General features: G+C 35.7%; 1 protein-coding gene across 8 annotated transcripts in view; it reads right to left on the bottom strand.

Annotated features, from left to right (window-relative positions):
- Positions 1 to 20000, bottom strand: part of LOC136825720 (alpha-1,6-mannosyl-glycoprotein 4-beta-N-acetylglucosaminyltransferase-like) — a 445856-nt gene that overhangs the window by 323693 nt on the left and 102163 nt on the right. For 4 of the 8 annotated variants that reach the window (XM_067082498.1, XM_067082510.1, XM_067082506.1 and 1 more), the window contains exon 1: positions 19751 to 20000. This exon is cut by the window's right edge and continues 19 nt beyond it. The exons of 3 other annotated variants lie outside the window; for them this stretch is intronic. The gene's annotated coding sequence lies outside the window, so the exon portion shown is untranslated. The remainder of the gene's footprint in view (positions 1 to 19750) is intronic. One more of the 8 variants, XM_067082502.1, reaches the window with a different exon arrangement.

The following is a 20000-nucleotide window of genomic DNA, read 5'->3' as shown; positions in this document are numbered from 1 at the left end:
GTGGAGATGGTGTCTGCAGCAATTTATAAACAGTGATTCATATCATTTCACAAATATATTCAACTATTACCCTATAAGCCAAAGGCTAATCAAAACAATGCGTAATAATTCCCTGCACCGTTTTTCCTTCCCTAGATTGGAGATACATTCCAGAGTTGGGAATAAATGTAATTATCTTGTCATCTTCACGACAGTGTAAAAGCGTGGCTCTCCATTAGCCTCAATTTCTATTGAGATAAAAATTTGTTGCACAAAAATTCAAAACTAGGATGCATTAGCTGCCTTAAAATCCATATGCAGTTTGTGTTTTAGCACAAAATAAATCATCACGACTGACAAAAAATTCACACTGACTTTTGTGAATGATATGGTCACTTGACATCTCCTTACAAAAAAATCGAACCAATGCCACCTTTTTTTCAGTTAGGCTTCATTCTGACAACTGAAACACCACCAAACTTATGAATAATGGATGCTCATTTCAAAGAATCGGTTCTCGTCAGCTTCCTAGAGTTTTCAACACTAACAATGATCTAAAAGCTGTACACATACCGAAGGTGGAGCTTATTTCTTCCTCTGGGGTTGCAACACTGAAAAATGGGCAGGGATTTTGTTCACTTCTGTGTTACTGCTAGAGTAGAAAAAATGAATGACTTTTCGTTGCCAGCGAAGCTGTAGGTGGGAAAAGTGAAGCAGGCTTTTGCCTTTTCTGTGCGATGTCACGAGATGGAAAAAAAATAAATAAAAAAAAAGGCCAGACGATAAAACTCGAAAATAAAATGAACGATGCCTCAAAGCCGGTTAATTAAAATGTCTATATATCCTCTCTAATCCATTAGAATCAGGACGCAGATAGCAACAATACTCATTGCAATAATTCATAATTATTATTCATCAACACCTAATGTAATTGCAAAACAAGCCCAATATCAACAGGGCCACAGAGATCGAGTTTTTACATGAAATGGCGTCACAACAGCACTGGTCACCGACACAGACAGCAGATATTACAAGCAATTACATGAAAAATAAAAATTCTCAATAAATACAATTCAAGTACAGTTGTAATCTTCACAGACACAGATCAAAAATAGATAAGGAGCACAGATAATTAATTCACTAGAAGCAAAGATGAATTCAAAGTCATTAAAGCACAGACGAATTTTCATTAAAAGCATGCACCAATCAATTCTTAACACGCAGAGATAAATGCATTCGTTCAAAGCACTGATAAACTCTTTCAAGAAAAGACTACAAGCATTCACTAAAGGGATAATAAACCTGCGTTCATAACTCTGAGAGCATAAACATAAATCCTCTCCGAGAAATATTATATAAATTCATTCGTCGTGAGTTCAAAGACATTCCCGTGAACGAAAAACTATAAATTCATCTTCAGCGCCGCAATTCAACTTGGCCAAGAGAGACAACCAGAATTCCTCCACGCCTGAGGAAAAGTAAAAAAATGAAAATTCACGATTGTGGAGGGGAAGCCGATGAGGGAAAGGGGTTGGAGGAAGGGGTGAGAGAGAGGAAAAGGAGGGGAGGAAGGGTGAGATGAAAAAGAGGGGAGGGAGGGAGGAAGGGAGGGAGAGAGAGGGAAAAAAGGGACAAATTCCATCGAAATCTTAACGGCCACCTCACATTTTCCCTCTTTCGGTAAATCTCCCTCGGGAGAATTTTCCATAAAACTTATAAAAGATTTTCAATTTTAAGCTCAGGTTCCGGTTGGCTTCGAATACTCTTTGCCGAATTCCACGATTCAACATTTTCGTGGGTCCTTTTCCATACCCATCCCGCACATATTCGCCATAATGTCTCCCACAAAGCCCCATATATTCAATCATACATACATACATGCATACATACACACACAAACACATATAACACACGCACACACCGTCTCCTTTTGCAGGGGTTGCTCTGGTGCTTAACAATTACTTGTTTACAATTATGAAGTTATCTGACATGCAATTTTAAACCCAGTGCCCAAGTTCGAATCCTTCGGCTATACGTTATTCCCAAGGTATTATGAATTTGATATCAAACAATATTTGTGGCTTAATATTTGATTATATATATCATATACATATATATATATATTACACACATATATGTATGCACATATACATGTATCTACTTTATGTATAAACATATATATATATATATATATATATATATATATATATATATATATATATATATATATATATATATATATATATATATATATATACATTAATATATATACAGTATATATATATATGTACATATATTATATAATTTGTACAGGAATATTGTAGATGCCCCATTATTTGGCACGTGATCCATTCCGATATAAGATTGTGCAGTGGATTTCATAAATGGTCCTACTGCAACTTTCGTAGGATTCAAAAATGATTCTGTCTTGTCAAGCTCCATCTGGTTTTGTTTGGTTTCAGAGAATATCCCATCTGGTCGTCTCGTAACAGTGATGTCACGGATTTGAACCTTATCTCTTCCAGCGAGGCCCCACAACATGCTTCCTGAATCTGAGTGAGAGATGAAGGGGGAGATGAAATAGACACAGCACTTTTATGAAACTCGCCCGCCAGCTCTCGGCATCTGTGATGGAAGATACAGTGACGTCAATTGAGGAAACCAGTGTATAGGGTAGAAGGATTTTGCATTGTTGTTCACATTTGTTTTAAGCGGTAGTTAGAATCGTCATCAACTTTATTTGCGTTCTTGCATTTGCGGAATCAAGAAAAAAAACGTGCAACTACATTAGTGTGCTCAAACTGACATGTTTATTAATATAGAATTTAAGAACGAAATAATTGGAAAATGTGCATTTCCAGTATGAATAATGCATAAAAGAAGGCCTGGGTGAATAAAGCAGCCCTTTCCCACTAGTGTCATCCTTACTTGTGACAGCAGTGATGGCTATCTTGAAGAAGGAAGGTCTTCTTGAGGGCTTTAAGGTTGTCCTCCTAGACAACTGACATGTCCATCCTCATGTATATGAACTTAAAACAGGAACATGGTGATCTTTTTGATTCAGCCCATGGACAAGAGACCATCCAGAAATTTACAAGTAGCGACTGGGCATCTTTTGTTTAATGGAAGTGAATTCTACTTTGTCTGTGCTACCCTTTCAATGTCATTTTACTGTCAGAGATGCTGCGTGCGTGGCTGCAATGCCTGGCATGATGTTAAGAAGTCCACTTTACAAAAGAAATGGAAAAAAGTGGGCAAGGCCCCATGTTCCAAGAGGACGAGGGTTAAAGGAGTACTTTGTGGGCTTAGGGGACAAGATGACCACTAAACTAGACGAAATCCTGCAGCTGGTCTTGGTCTGACATAAGCCAATATCCTGAGCAAGCTGACAAAGTAGAATGCTGTGGACTGGGTTTTGTGAAGCACCAGTGTCTCATACAGAACAGAAGAATAAATCATCTCGAGCGTGACAAATACTCTGCGACAAAGATGAAGAAGAGAAAGAACAAATGAAACTGACATGGAAGACTGCATCATAACCACATGGAACTCAAGAGAGATTTCCTAACAGCTAAAAAGTTATGCAAGCCACTACTTATAACCATTTAGGAAATCTTCAAGAAGTGTCTCATCAGCTGTTGCCTCTATTTCTCATGGCCCTTACAGTTCAGTATCAGTTCTGAGCCTCATTCTCGAGCTGAATGCCCCTGGGCTGGAGATTAATACTGATGGCCCAGGCCCTTGGAAGTTGATGAGATTGAACCCCCTGAGCTTCATACCACTGAGCAGAGGTCTTGGGTAGAACTGGAATCCCAAGAGCCAGGCCTCCATTATTGCTCCAGGTCCCTCCCAAGCTCAGTATCCAAGCAACTCTTGTCCATACTGATTACATTCAGTGATACACTGAGGTATTTTCCAATTTAATAATGTTATATAGAGGCTGCTGAACTGTGTCATTCTATATTTATATGTACAAACTGATAACAAACACTGATTTTCATATTAGTTATGCCAGCAGAGATACATCCACTGGCAAAAATCTTTCACAGTACAGCCTTCATTTCCGGATGTTTTTGGACGTGGATGAGTTGTATTATAATATGCTTGGGGTTTTTCAAAAAAGAAGAATACAATTTGGCCGTAATATTAATAGCGAGGGTGAGTGACACCGCCATTTGCAATCCTTTATTATTTACGGCGGCCTCGGTCCAAAGGATGCCGAATAATTGCACTTTGCTATTTATACCCGTTTATCAACGACATGTGCAATTCGCTTTAATATGCAAACAAATCTCTTGCCTAATTTCGTAGAGAGAGAGAGAGAGAGAGAGAGAGAGAGAGAGAGAGAGAGAGAGAGAGAGAGAGAGAGAGAGAGAGAGAGAGAGCACTACATACTCAAAAACTTTTCTGCGGATAACAATATAACATGTGCAATTCGCTTTAATATGCACGCAAATCTCTTGCCTAATTTCGTAGAGAGAGAGAGAGAGAGAGAGAGAGAGAGAGAGAGAGAGAGAGAGAGAGAGAGAGAGAGAGAGAGAGAGAGCACTACATACTCAAAAACTTTTCTGCGGATAACAATATAACATGTGCAATTCGCTTTAATATGCAAGCAAATCTCTTGCCTAATTTCGTAGAGAGAGAGAGAGAGAGAGAGAGAGAGAGAGAGAGAGAGAGAGATATGAGACAACAACATACTCAAAACTTTCCTGCGGATAACAATATAACTCTTACACTGGAAAAGAAATATTCTACTTTCCTTGACCGTGTTTTTCACTGTTGACATAGGAAGGTAAAATATGGGTCCAATTTGTCAGGTGAATGCTTTTACATACTTTCGGGTTATGGCTACACACGGATATAAACAATCGTTAAAAAAGGGGCTCACATGACATACTGCAATATGGTTCGCAAGCATGTTATTAAGAGCATGCTAACATACTACTAACTTTAAATTATACTTAAAAACTATAGTAAAATATCTACGGCCCTTGACAACACCCAATTAGAGGTCTCAAAGCAGAAGAGAAGAACATTTCCGTAAAAAAACTGAAGCTAAAGTGGCCCTATGGTACCAGATATAACCCACTAACTATCTGTACACACAACTTGGAGCCACATAGATCAATTATGAACCCCACAGTTCGCTTTGAAGGATTAACTTCAAGCTTATCCCTCTCTCCGTGAGAGAGAGAGAGAGAGAGAGAGAGAGAGAGAGAGAGAGAGAGAGAGAGAGAGAGAGAGAGAGAGAAGTTCCACGGAAATAGTTTACCAAAGTGTGAATCGATGTCCCATGGGTCTCATGCGATGAAAGTCTGGGACCAACATCTCCCGACACTTTCCCAAAAGTTGGCGTAATCGTAGACACACAAATGTTTGTGATCTTGCTGGTCTATTCGGTGTCGTTGCTATCGTTTTCATATACAAAATTTTACTAGTTCAATGCGACCACTAAAAACACATTACCAGAAACTGATACTACTTGCCCTAAGGGATTTTCTTAAATGAAGTAAGAAATGAGCGAAGTACCTTCTGAATGAATGAATTCATATATACAGTACATATATATATATATATATATATATATATATATATATATATATATATATATATATATATATATATATATATATATAATAAAGTATATATATATATACATATTTATATATACATATACATACAATATATATACATATACATTTACACACATACACTATATATATACATATATATATATATATATATATATATATATATATATATATATATATATATATATATATATATATATATCAGGTTATTTTGGCAAGAGCAAAAAACAGAATAGATGACAGGATCAATGGACTTGAATGTGAAGGACAAAAGCAATAAAGAAACGAATGAATCAATACGAATGAATATGAAAGCAGAATATTACAACTTTCAAAACTGCATGACTAAAATATTGAAAGAATCTTCAAACGCAAGAAGAGTCGTGGAGCAAAAGTCTTTAGTTTTTATTAAAAAGAAAAGATACAATAAATTTTTTTAAAATACTGTAATTCGAAATTCCTACTTTAATTAAGGTACTTTATGATAACTGTAATACAACACAGAATAAGCTTTAATCTTATAAATTCTAAAGTGTTTTCAAGTCGTAAAAATGTAGAATACAGCAGCCCTAACTCCATCAAGACGACGTGAATGTTATCTGAATACAAAGCAGGATCACTCTTATTTTTGCTCCACTTCCAAACGTTTAAAAGTTTAAAATGCAAAACAGTTTCTACTGAATTTATCTTCGTATCGAAAGAATTCAAACGCTATCAAGAAAAAGGAAAAACCTGGAACAGCTATTTCTGAGTCAGCAATGACAAGGATTTCGAATGAAATCATTCTTCTGCTCTAAAAAAAAATAGTTCGCAGAGAAAATTATTTCTTTATATAAATGAAATGTATCATCCCTTATTGTCCTCAAGGTAAATTTCAATAATGACTTCAGTTCTATACACACCCTTGTTTCATTCTCATTTTTTTACAGGTTTCCCTATAGCGAATGTAACGATTCCACATAACATACAATTTGTTCTATTGTTATGAAGTCACCATTATTTCATCCCCAGTAAATAAATTCCACTATACTGAAAAAAAAACCTGTTTAAAGGCTTCATTACACTAACATCCACTGGCTTTCTCTCACAGCACATAACCACCAGTACACTGGAACAGTGGGCAAGCATACGGCGATTGAGGCAAATAAAAACATACACATACACAACCAAATATATACATATATATATACATATATATTACATACAAGTATACATGTAAATATATAATATATAATATATATATATATATATATATATATATATATATATATATATATATATATATATATATATATATATAAAACACGGTACTTTCCTTTATCATTTACTTTCTCCACGTAACAAAACCTAAGGAACCATAACAACATTCTCGCAAACAAACGCTTTCCGCACTGTTACTCATACATTTTTCCCCTAGAATATTCGACAACACAGAGAGAGAGAGAGAGAGAGAGAGAGAGAGAGAGAGAGAGAGAGAGAGAGAGAGAGAGAGAGAGACCCTACAGCACTGCTGACTTGCGTGTGTGGGAAAGGCCGAAATTGTGGTGTGCTGTAAAATTCCTTGCCTAGTTCCCATGCATGTGAATGGCGTTGTATATGACATGCGGAAGGAAAGATGGAAAACGCATTTGCTTGGAGGAACCCCTCTTTTCCTGCACCCTGAAGTGTGGAGCACATAGGCTACATATATATATATATAATATATATATATATATATATATATATATATATATATATATATATATATATACAAATACAAAGAATTTATATATATACATACATATATATATACATACAACTGTTTATAAATATATATACACATATATATACGTACTGTATATGAATATAGACATTACATATACTGTACATATAGATACATACATATGTATATACATACATATATATATGTATATACATATATATAATATACACATACAATTTATCTATATATATATATATACATATATTTACAAACATATATATATATTTATATTTATATATATAATATATATATATATATATATATATATATATATATATATGTGTGTGTGTGTGTGTGTGTGTGTGTGTGTAAATTTTCTCCTTAGTGGGGGGTGTGACTTCAGGTTTTCACCAACTCATTTTAGGATGAGGCTGTCAACCCCAAGAACTCTATCACCTTGTTTGCCACCCACCGCAGTTGAATTGAGTTGAATGTAGAATTTAGGTCAAAGGCCAAGCACTGGGACCTATGAGGTCATTCAGCGCTGAAACGGAAAATGACAGTAAAAGGTTTGAAGGTGTAACAGGAGGAAAACCTCGCAGTTGCACTAAGAAAGAACTGTTAGAGAGGGTGGAAAGTAAGATGGAAGAAAGAGAATATGAAAGGAGTAGAGTAAAAGGAACGAAAGGGGGTTGTAGCTAGGGGCCTAAGGAAGGCACGCTGCAAAGAACCTTAAGTAACGCCTACAGTGCACCGCATGAGGTGCACTGACGGCACAAACCCCCTACGGGATAGTGCAAATGAATAACTATGCGTTCCTTTGCGTTCGAGTTCGGTTGGAGGAAACACTAGAGTATAAGTTACAGGTTCATTCGTCCTCGAACTCTGCTGAGGCCAATGATGAAATACTGTTAAACTGTCACTTGTTTTTTGTCTTGTTTCGCTTTACAATATTAAGCCACGAATAATCCATTAACATTAAATTCAACTCATCACTGCAATAATAAATACGAAATCGACCGTAATGGGATTATTTGTGGTTCCACACTTGATATTACAGTATATATATATACACATATATTACATATATACTGTACATATATATATATATATATATATATATATATATATATATATATATATATATATATATATATATATATATATATATATATATTCATTATATACATATACATGAAACTCTTAAATCGTGAGGTTAGTAACTTTACAACTAAATATACTACTTGTAGTTGCATTACTATATATATATATATATATATATATATATATATATATATATATATATATATATATATATATATATATATATATATATATAACATACACACATTATATATATATATATATATATATATTATATACACACATTCATACATATACACATTATATATAAAATATAAATACATACATATATATATATATATATATATATATATATATATATACAGAGAGAGAGAGAGAGAGAGAGAGAGAGAGAGAGAGAGAGAGAGAGAGAGAGAGAGAGAGAGATTTATGCGCATCCGCGCGTACACCAAGTCCCAAAATTCCCCAAGGCCCAAGGGGTTCAGATCCTGAGGGATGAAACAAAGACTCGCTTCCCCTGTAACCCCACAAAATGACAAACTTTTGTCAAACAATTAAGTCTTTTCCGTCGTGGGTCGACCCGAGGACATTTTTGGGGAAAGGAAACTTTTATATGAAACTCATGAATGCGAGATGCAGTCCCAGAATACACTTTCAAATGCTTCAACGTATTCATAAATTCTAAATAAAAAAAACTGCACAGATTTCCTGTAAGAACATGAAAAATGAATGCCTGGAGATAGGCCTCAAATCCTTAAAGTGAATATATGTGTAAGTGAGTCAGGTATATAAGCAAGAAGTTATACGCAAAATATTTGCCATCTAAATGTAAGCTAATATTGACATGTGATTCTTAGCAACTGAACACGGTACCTGGCAATGTATTGTTTGCTTCGTATGTTTACGAAGCTTGTCGATCAATTCTCGGGAAGGTATTTCAGTATGTCAAGAATATTCATATAAAAATAAAAGTAATTTTTATATGCTATACAGTGGGATTAGTGAGGTCGAAAGAAGAAGAGTATTCCGTGACAAAGCTGCGTAGAGAGAGACAGAAAGATAGATTCACTTCACCAACAATGCAAAAGTTAAAACGTATTTATTCTTGGTAATTATGAATGAACGCTTTAATTATCTGAGGAAAATCTGATTTAAGCCTTACAATAATGAGATCGAAGCGACGATCAAATATTTCTCTCTCTCTTGTTAACATCCTATTAAAACTTGCTGGCCTCATTTTTGCCTATCAATTCCGTAAGAGCGCACTGAAAAAAATACAATAACCTAATAATAATAATAATAATAATAATAATAATAATAATAATAATAATAATAATAATAATAATAACAACAACAATAATAATAATAATAATAATAATAAGCAATCACATATCATTCAACACATACTAATAATGACAATAACAATAAATAAAACAGTAATCTCATCACCATAATAATAATAATAATAATAATAATAATAATAATAATAATAATAATAATAAATCACACATCATTCAACACATACTAATAATGAAATTAACAATAAATAAAATAGTAATCTCATCCCCAGACACAACTCGTACCGTCCCTCATTAGAAAGATACTAATTTCCCACAACTCACGAAGGGCCAGGAAGGCTGGCTCATGACTGCAGCTGTAAAAACAGCATCCAAGTCATATAGGCTCGGGGAGATATGAGTCACATGTTCATGTGTGCATGTGGTAGGAAGATGCCCAAGTCTTAACAACCCTCGTTCTTTGAGCAAGAGCCGAGAAAGACTGACCGGTCTCCTATTACTTTTTTTTCCTTCCCTTCTTGTCTTGGGTCATATTTACTTAATAACTTGTCTAGGTTTAGGTGATGTATTTTTTACTTGTGTGGAGCTTGCATGCTCGAATGCCTCTGTAATGACATTTTAGTGCAATGTTCAGATTAACATTTATACGTACTTACACACACACACACATATATATATATATAACTGATTTCTGATACACTTTCAAATGCTTCAACGTATTCATAAATTCTAAGTGAAAAAAAAAACTGCACAGATTACCTATAAGAACATGAGAAATGAATGCCTGGAGACAGGCCTCAAATCCTTAAAGTGAATATATGTGTAAGTGAGTCAGACATTTAATTGTACAATTAGTTTATTTTATACAGTATCCATTTACACCGTCAATCAAATTTAGACAAGAGCATCAGGATGGCTCTGTACACTTCAAACATTTCGATTTGATCAATTCTGCATTGTACAATTAATGAGACCGAGGACCACCACCCTTTGATTCATATTTCATTGATTGTATATGGAAATAACTGGTGTGAAAATAAATTAACATAGTCAAACACGACAATACTACTAGCTCATCCTGTATGTCTCCATCAACACCACAGCCTCACTGACACTTTAGTCCGGGGAACTTTATTCGCAATTATTCATTTTGCAAAGATATTGCCAATGAATATTTCATTTATTGTGATTTCATATTGACCTTTGGAAAAAATAGGTTTTGACAGGTAAATGGCATGTTAATCTTCCTTCGGTTCACATGGAGGAGAGAGAGAGAGAGAGAGAGAGAGAGAGAGAGAGAGAATTTAAATTTACATCTGTGGGACCTGAGAGGAGCGGATGTTCAGAGCAAAGCCGTGGGATAATACACGCAGCTAAACATTTTAGATATTATTATTCAAGAATGGCCGAAAAACATGTGCATTACTCTGACTAGTCTACTACTGCAGCTAAGTAATCCATATATATATATATATATATATATATATATATATATATATATATATATATATATATATATATATATATATATATATATATATACTGTATATATAAATGATGAAGAAAACAACTAAAAGTCTCTTAACCGCCGATCATTTTCGGCACTTTTGTGAACAGTTACCATAAACCATACCAACTCTTCAACAGGAAACATGCCAATTACTGAAAAATCAACAGAATGACTTATCAATGAAAAAGTGTCATTGTCAAGTGTATGTGTATAAATTTTGTTAATCAGACTACACTGGTTTGTTGATCTTTTCAATCGAAATACGTTTATATATATATATATATATATATATATTATGTTTTCTTTATAGACTGTTCGCCGTGACAACCAATATAGTCTGTATTGAAGATAATTAAGTCTTTTATGGTTTGTGGAGGAGAGAACAATGTTCCCTCGCTTGCAACATACCTGTAGTAACATTATTTTGATTTTATATCTACAAAACGACGCGTCCCTCGCTCATTCGATGCCAATCTGTCACATGCATAGCTCATAATGTTAACAGTGTTCATGTATAGACCTTGTTTGTTATACATGACTGTAGTATTCACAATGTAAACAAGTAGTTGTATATAGCAAAGAAAGATCTGGAAAAGAGAATGAAAGGGCCAGTACAGTCTAGAAGGTATGACAAGCATATATAAAGAGGGGCAGCTTTCCTGGAAGGAAGCTGAATAAGTTGAGTAGCTCAGTCAACATTCCAGTTAGTAAAACTCAGGTGGAGTTAAACAGAGATAATTGGCTACGGCAATTCGTTTAAAGACTTCAGCATCAGATGTAGAAGACTCTGCTGATTTAACTTCAATTACCAAAACGGCGGTGTATTGTTGTGTGCCAAGGGGACATTGTATTCGGTTTCAGGCACAAAAAACTTGGTCAACTTTTCAAGTGAACTTGTTTCTGTACAAATATATCCCAGATCCGCCTCTGAAGAAAACCATTCAGTTCCTCATAAGTAGAAAACTTTTACAATCACGTCAACATTTCAAGTGAACTTGTTTCTGTACAAATATATCCCATATCCGCCTTTGAAGAAAACCATTCAGTTCCTCATAAGTAGAAAACGTTTACAATCACGTCAACTTTTCAAGTGAACCTGTTTCTGTACAAATATATCCCAGATCCGCCTCTGAAGAAAACCATTCAGTTCCTCATAAGTAGAAAACGTTTACAATCACGTCAACATTTCAAATGAACTTGTTTCTGTACAAATATATCGCATATCCGCCTTTGAAGAAAACCATTCAGTTCCTCATAAGTAGAAAACGTTTACAATCACGTCAACTTTTCAAGTGAACCTGTTTCTGTACAAATATATCCCAGATCCGCCTCTGAAGAAAACCATTCAGTTCTCATAAGTAGAAAACGTTTACAATCACGTCAACTTTTCAAGTGAACCTGTTTCTGTACAAATATATCCCAGATCCGCCTCTGAAGAAAACCATTCAGTTCCTCATAAGTAGAAAACGTTTACAATCACGTCAACTTTTCAAGTGAACCTGTTTCTGTACAAATATATCCCAGATCCGCCTCTGAAGAAAACCATTCAGTTCCTCATAAGTAGAAAACGTTTACAATCACGTCAACTTTTCAAGTGAACCTGTTTCTGTACAAATATATCCCAGATCCGCCTCTGAAGAAAACCATTCAGTTCCTCATAAGTAGAAAACGTTTACAATTAGGTCACCTTTTCAAGTGAACTTGTTTCTGTACAAATATATCCCAGATCCGCCTCTGAAGAAAACCATTCAATTCCTCTTAAGTAGAAAACGTTTACACTCACATTTTCACAAGAGTAAAATCAATAAAATAAAACACAAAATACCAAACCAACCCAAAATGTTTTCCTCGTTACAAGCCACGGGTGCCATTAAAACTGTATGGATATGAACCCATTTTCATTTCCATGTTCATAAGTTGCCACGCATGTGACGGAATGACAAAAAATGACATACATACATACATACATACACAATGTATGTTACATGTATACTAGATGCCTAGGTGTGAACTCTATACTGTCGGTAGTCCATGTGTCAATTTGTGCATAACAGATTTAATTAAGGGAATGTATGTATGGCCTATATGTAAACATATGTGTGTGCGTTTCCTCTTATTTACACATCATCGTCACACCATGCAAAAGGTGGCATCCTGATTATTACTAAGTGACAGACCTCCCATTAATATCTGATAATTCAAGAGATTACGCCAAATCCCAAACGAGAGCTGCTTGTGAGGTTTTCTCCCCTTCTTCAACATATTCAACCAAGAGACTCATTAACAAGAGAGGAATAAAGGGGACAGAGCGCGGACAAATCCCTTAAGGGAGGAGGAGGACTGTAATCCCTTTGAGCGGCAAAGGGACTGAAAACTCTCTCTCTCTCTCTCTCTCTCTCTCTCTCTCTCTCTCTCTCTCTCTCTCTCTCTCTCTCTCTCTGCAGAGTGAAAAAGCGCCTCCTAGCTGGCAAAGGTTCGTTCAGGTACGTGGAGATTGAAACAAAAAACCGCCACTTCATCCATAAAATTACAATAAAAACGTTCGATTCTTTTTTCGACGACTTTCGTCGTTTCCAGTGAACGCTTTTTAGAAGGGTAGTATTTATATCTGAATAAGTTGCAGTGCCGAAAGGACAGAGTTAGGTAACAGGTGAATTTCGAGACTTATTAGTATATAGATAACAGGAGGATTTCGAGACTTATTAGTCTGGAGAAAGTTAAAAAAAAAAATTAAAGTGGACCGATGTGGCTGATGGCTTCCGAGGGAGGAGGTCCGGACGCGTCCTCTTCTGGGAAGGCCTCGATCGGAATGCATAAATCTCGGAGGAAAACCAAAGTTATTGGTCCTTACCGGAGGAAGAAGAGGAGGAAGAGGAGGAAGAGGAGGAAGAAGAGGTGGTGGACCGAATTGCAAATGCAAACTGCCACCCTCTTCCTTCGAGGACGGGAAAAAAATAAATAAACTTCAAGGCCCGAATAGGAATTGAACGGCCGATCGTGAATTACACATTTTCAACAAAAAACGAAAATGCAAATTTCCTCCACCTCTCTCTCTCTCTCTCTCTCTCTCTCTCTCTCTCTCTCTCTCTCTCTCTCTCTCTCTCTCTCTCTCTCTCTCTCTCTCTCTCTCTCTCGCTTCGTCCACTTTTTACCGCATCCACTTCGGGGGAATAAATTTACCTTCCGAGGTCCTCAAAGAAACAAATTGATTTCATCTTCGTAATGGATTGCGTTTTCAAGCCCCTTAAAATTCGCGGCTTTTATCTCCGAAATAAATTTTCCCTTTAACCTCATCGAAAGCCAAATTGAATTTTTAAACAAGAAACAAGGTAATCTATTTCATAGTCTGCAGGGGAAATATTTTGTTGTTTACCGAAATCTGGATGCATTTCTTGATACATGTTGTTATCTCCGTTTGGTAACCTTGCAGATTTTAATATCTTATTTCGGTTTGTAGTATATCGGCTATCATGGCTGCACAAATCATTTTCCCTACAAAATCATGCCATCTTAACATTTTCAGACACTCTTAAAAAGGATCTATACGTGATTCAACGAAATTAAAAAATCTTGGAATAAATGCCATCAGAACTGTCTATAAATTCACGAATGCAAGTAAAACACTGCCTACCAAGGCCTAAAAAAAGTTAAGTACACCTTAGTTTAACCAGACCACTGAGCTGATTAACAGCTCTCCTAGGGCTGGCCGGAAGGATCAGATTTTAGTTTACGTGGCTAAGAACCAATTGGTTACCTAGCAAAGGGACCTACGGCTTATTGTGGAATCCGAACCACATTACAACGAGAAATGAATTTCTATCACCATAAATAAATTCCTCTAATTCTTCATTGGCCGGTCGGAGACTCGAACTTGGGTCAGCAAAGCGCTAGCCGAGAACGGTACCGACCCGTCCAACGAGGAACTCCGCAGAGTCCTCACTTAGACCCCACCTGCCCTGCTGTCTCCATTTAACCTTTCGTCCGTTCTCTTTAGTCTCTTCCCATTCGACTTCTTCTATTTTTTCGTCTTACATTTAGGAATACTTGGTGGGAACCCTGGGTGTCTAGCAACGTGACACCGCGGTCTGGTTCAACCTCTTGGTTATGAAGAGACAGCGTTCCTTTAAAAGGAATCATTATAAAGGTGTTTTTAAAGTACTGTCCTTATCAAGCCAACTGACTTTTCGACTTCGCATTCTTACAGATGTGTTGCTCTTTAACGCTCGCCAGGAAAACTGCCCTCAGTAACCAGTTACATCAATCACGCATTAAACAAAAACATCAGGTAATTAACATAAAATAAAAACGCCCTTCAATAACTGGCTGAATGACATCTGCGGTATACAAAAACAGAAACGGTTTTGGTTACTCACAAACACCATCATCATCAATCAGCCAAAATTAAAGTTTCCTTGGATACGAATGAGTAGATATTCTCACCGAGTTATATTCTTGGGAAATTTATAATTTCGTGCTAATAATTTATCATTTAATAAAACAAAAATACCTGCTGTTTTCTATATTAGCTTCCTGCATATAAGACAACAGGTAGACACCTTGATGTCTTCCTCAAGAAGAAGAAATCAGAAACAGGAAGGGAGCAATTAATTCTATGATATCATAATCAATCGTGATTGGCTGCTCGGCAACCACTATGTGCCACAATGATACTGGCAGCGGATATTCAACCTCCGTTAAAAACAAAAAAAATTACAAAAGTATAAAGTACAATTTTGAAAAAAATTACTTCAAATCTGTTACACGAGTCAAGTTGGCCATCTAAGAAAAACACTTGAAGTCCATTAACATAAAAATGTGCGACTCAAGGTCTCAAACAATATTTGACATTCAATGCGAATTACATTCACTAAATAACATTCACTAACCGATAAACTCTCGCAGCCTTGAGCCAAAACTCTCCTTTCATCACTCTCTGAATATCTGAAATTTAACTCCAATAACTACATATTCATTACGCAAACAATCATTGTTTTTGTAAAAAAAAAAAAATGTTGCATTATTTACCGTACGCATGCAATTTTATGAAATGGCCCTCTACATCTCGTAATCTCCTCCAATTATTGGAAACTCGTTATTACCCTGTGGATATTAGCTATCTTACGAAGGTAACTTTCAACTGAAGGCCAACAACATTCTAGCAATTTCGCCTGAAAAACACTGGTATTCATTACCCGCAAAATATTCGGGATGTTACCCCAATTATCTTAATATCCTGCCTTACGGCAAAAACCTTCCTGCTGCTGTCAAAAATTTATGAAAACCCGGCGCGTTCTCTTTCCTTCCTAGCAAAACAATGTGAGGCTTTACGTCACTATAACAATTTATTGCCAAAATATTAGCTATGGTTCATCCAATACCACCATTCACTGGCAAAACCTTTATTTTAGCAGGTAAAACCATTCACTGTCACACAGAATCAACTTCTTTACCCCAATAGCTGAATTTTAAAAATTTACAATTTTACCCAAATCACATCGCTCACACCCAGAGTACTAAAATAAAATATTCATTGTCAAACAATGCTAGCAATTTTATCGCCAATAAAACCATCCATTTCAAGGCAACGTAAGTAACTTTGGGACAAGAACATCATTCACTGCCAAAACTACTTACAATTTTATGCCAATAATTAGATCCACTGTCATATAAAAAATTTCACTGTCACATATTACAAAACATGTCACCATTCACTGCCAAACAATATCAGCATAGTTAAGCCAGCAGCCTAACCCCATTCACAGCCAAAACTACTGGCAAGAAGCGCCAATAACACAATTCACTATTATGTAATATTCACTATTTTACTAACTTCATTTGAGCTCATTAACCACACTATACTTGCCATTTTTCTACAATAACTTCAAGTCCAGAGAATGTAAGACTTCAGAGCCGACGTCAATATTCATCTCGGCAGGGTCACCGGCCCAGCAGAGAGTAACGATATGGCACTGGCCTTTCTTTTTTTTTTCTTCTTTTTTTTTTTCTTTTTGAAAGAGGGATGAGGAAGGACAAAAGAAAGGGAAACTCCTACGAATTCAAATACACACGAACCTCAATATATAGAGCAAGACATTTAGAAACTTGGAACGTTAACTTTCCGATTCCCGTCGTCATTCTGTCATAGTAATTCTGTTATTACCGCTGATATTACCTTCTCAAAAAGCACAAAACACAAAACTTGAAAATATCGCAACGCAAAATCTACCTAATAAATTACATCGCTAATCCTGGGACTAAACCCACTGCAAGATATAAGATTAATTTCAACATTTGATCGTGCACTGTCAAAATGTCAGGTTCAGAACATTCGGGCCAAATGATTCGATGAATATCAGTTTATTTTGCAATACGCAGGGTGATACTATCCCCTCGTAATAAGACAGAGATAACTGAGAAATGAAGGAAGAATAACATTTGACGTAACGCACTATAATGCATGATGATGGCGCGAGTATTCTGATTCTAAAGCAAACACAACCAGGCAAAAATTATCGCTCTCTCTCTCTCTCTCTCAAACTAACTAACTAACTAATATATATATATATACATACACTCACAAATTATATAGGCTATATATATATATATATATATATATATATATATATATATATATATATATATAATATATATATATATGTATATACTGTATACATTAACAGTTAACTGAAGAAGAGTGAGAGAGCTGAAAATCCACATCCACCGAGATGCCTCTTTTGCACATCACCTGAAATGCCGTATCACAAAGCCAATAACTGTCAAAGAAGATGGCAGGGAATGTCAAGTCAGTTTTCACGTATATTTTTCTGAAATCGCCTTCAATTGTCATCAAGAATCGAGTGGTGTGTGTGTGTGTGTGTGTGTGCAGATTACAGTATATTCTCTCTCTCTCTCTCTCTCTCTCTCTCTCTCTCTCTCTCTCTCTCTCTCTCTCTCTCTCTCTCTCTCTCTCTCTCAGACACACACAAACATATATATAGATATATATATATATATATATATATATATATATATATATATATATATATATATACTGAGACAGATCTAAGTTTCCTTATTTACACCCTGACTGTTAAATTACATTAGTGAACGATTAGTTCATCCAACTGTCGTCACGGCATCCAAGGTCATCACGCCGAAGTTAAATTAATTGTAAGTGTCACCGGAATAGTACAATGACTTACAATTCCCTTCGATTTCAGGGAAACAGCAACATAAGAAACTGAGAATATGAATTAACAATCTTATCAACTTCAGTTCTACAGACCTGGTAACCAGACAGATTTTTTTCCCCTTAACCCTACTTCATTCCTGATGATCTATTTATTAGTTATTCATCGGTACCAAACTCCAACCTCACTATGTTTCAAAAATATTAAAAAGGCATTTATCAATCTGTTGTTCAACACTCAACCAAAAAAATTATCCATTTATTTCCGAAGCTTTAAAATATGAGTTCCATGTCTTTATTCATCTGTATTCATCCGTGTTCAACGCGAACGCTATCCGTTTACACGCAAAGGTTTAAAAATCAATTCGTTATATTAACTTACTCATTGGTTAACCAATTTTGCTCAGCTTTAAAACCCCTACACTCTGAATGAATACACAACCTTGCCCTCCATCAATATAAAAAGATAAACAAAAAAAAAAGATCACGTCTACCGGAACAAGAACGCATCGCGTAGGTTACGGAGGCCAGGTAACTTCTATACACGATCGTTAAATGGAATCACGTACGTTCGTGTGGTTCTTGTACAAAAAAAAAAAAAAAAAAAAACACGCACACGGGAGCACGAATGTCATACGCCATCGGTGGCCACTATGCTACAAGAGCATTTAAAATTCTCCACTTGTCCCTACGAAAACGTTTAAGCATTTCTAAAAATTCGTGATGTCCTTAGCATCTGGAGAAATATTTCTGGTCAAGAATCACTCTCAAAAGATTAATAATATGTTACGAGAACATAAAAGGTGTTGTTGTTTTCTTAACGTTAAAGTATTTCTGGAAAAATAAAAATTCACGAAGTCAGCAGGCCAGCGCTAGGTTACTAAATAATCATTAATAGTCCCTATGATATTTTTTAAGAATGAAACGAAAATGTTCCTCACTGTACACGTTTAAATAATCTAAAGGTTCTAGAAATAAAAAAAAATTCAGAGGAGAGACTGTCAACAAAGACGATAAAAAGGCTAAGAAAAAAAAAATAAAAAAACAAAGTCTGGTCATGAATTCACTAGAACACCTGGACACTTGACCATGGTACAAGAACGTAAATGTTCCTTCCCATCTTGAGAAAAACGTTCAAGCAATCTCGAAGGGGGAGAAAGCCTGTCAACAAATGACTGACATCCTGTTAGCTCTAAACCATACGAAGAATAACACTTCCACTTTAATGGGATTTAAAAAAAGTAAAAAAAAGATGTGTCCGTATTCGCGGAACGATGTTTCTCATAAACTGTCTCGAGAAACTGACTAGCTCATGAAAACAGGACAGGATGAACGAATTGACAAAATATGACATTAATCGGTTATCCCTATACTCACATTTACGTCCATTCTCGACGATACCAGGTGACCAGCAGGGAGTGTGTTTTGGGATAAAAATAAATAGCGATTAGCGATATATTCCTGGCATTAAGGACAAACCATGTCTCACCACTTGGCCAGTAAGGCTCTGTCGATAACAGTAAACTGTTGGTGTGTGACCGAGATCAGCGCACTAGTCAACCAGAATACGTGAGGATGCGTCCGTAGAGTTCGTTCGCGTACACAGCCAGTGTTGGCTTTACACTGG

Source organism: Macrobrachium rosenbergii, chromosome 39, assembly GCF_040412425.1.
Source record: "Macrobrachium rosenbergii isolate ZJJX-2024 chromosome 39, ASM4041242v1, whole genome shotgun sequence".
Taxonomy (NCBI): Eukaryota; Metazoa; Arthropoda; class Malacostraca; order Decapoda; family Palaemonidae; genus Macrobrachium; species Macrobrachium rosenbergii.
The sequence above is the reverse complement of the archived record's forward strand: the minus strand, read 5'-3'. Positions and strand labels throughout refer to the sequence as shown.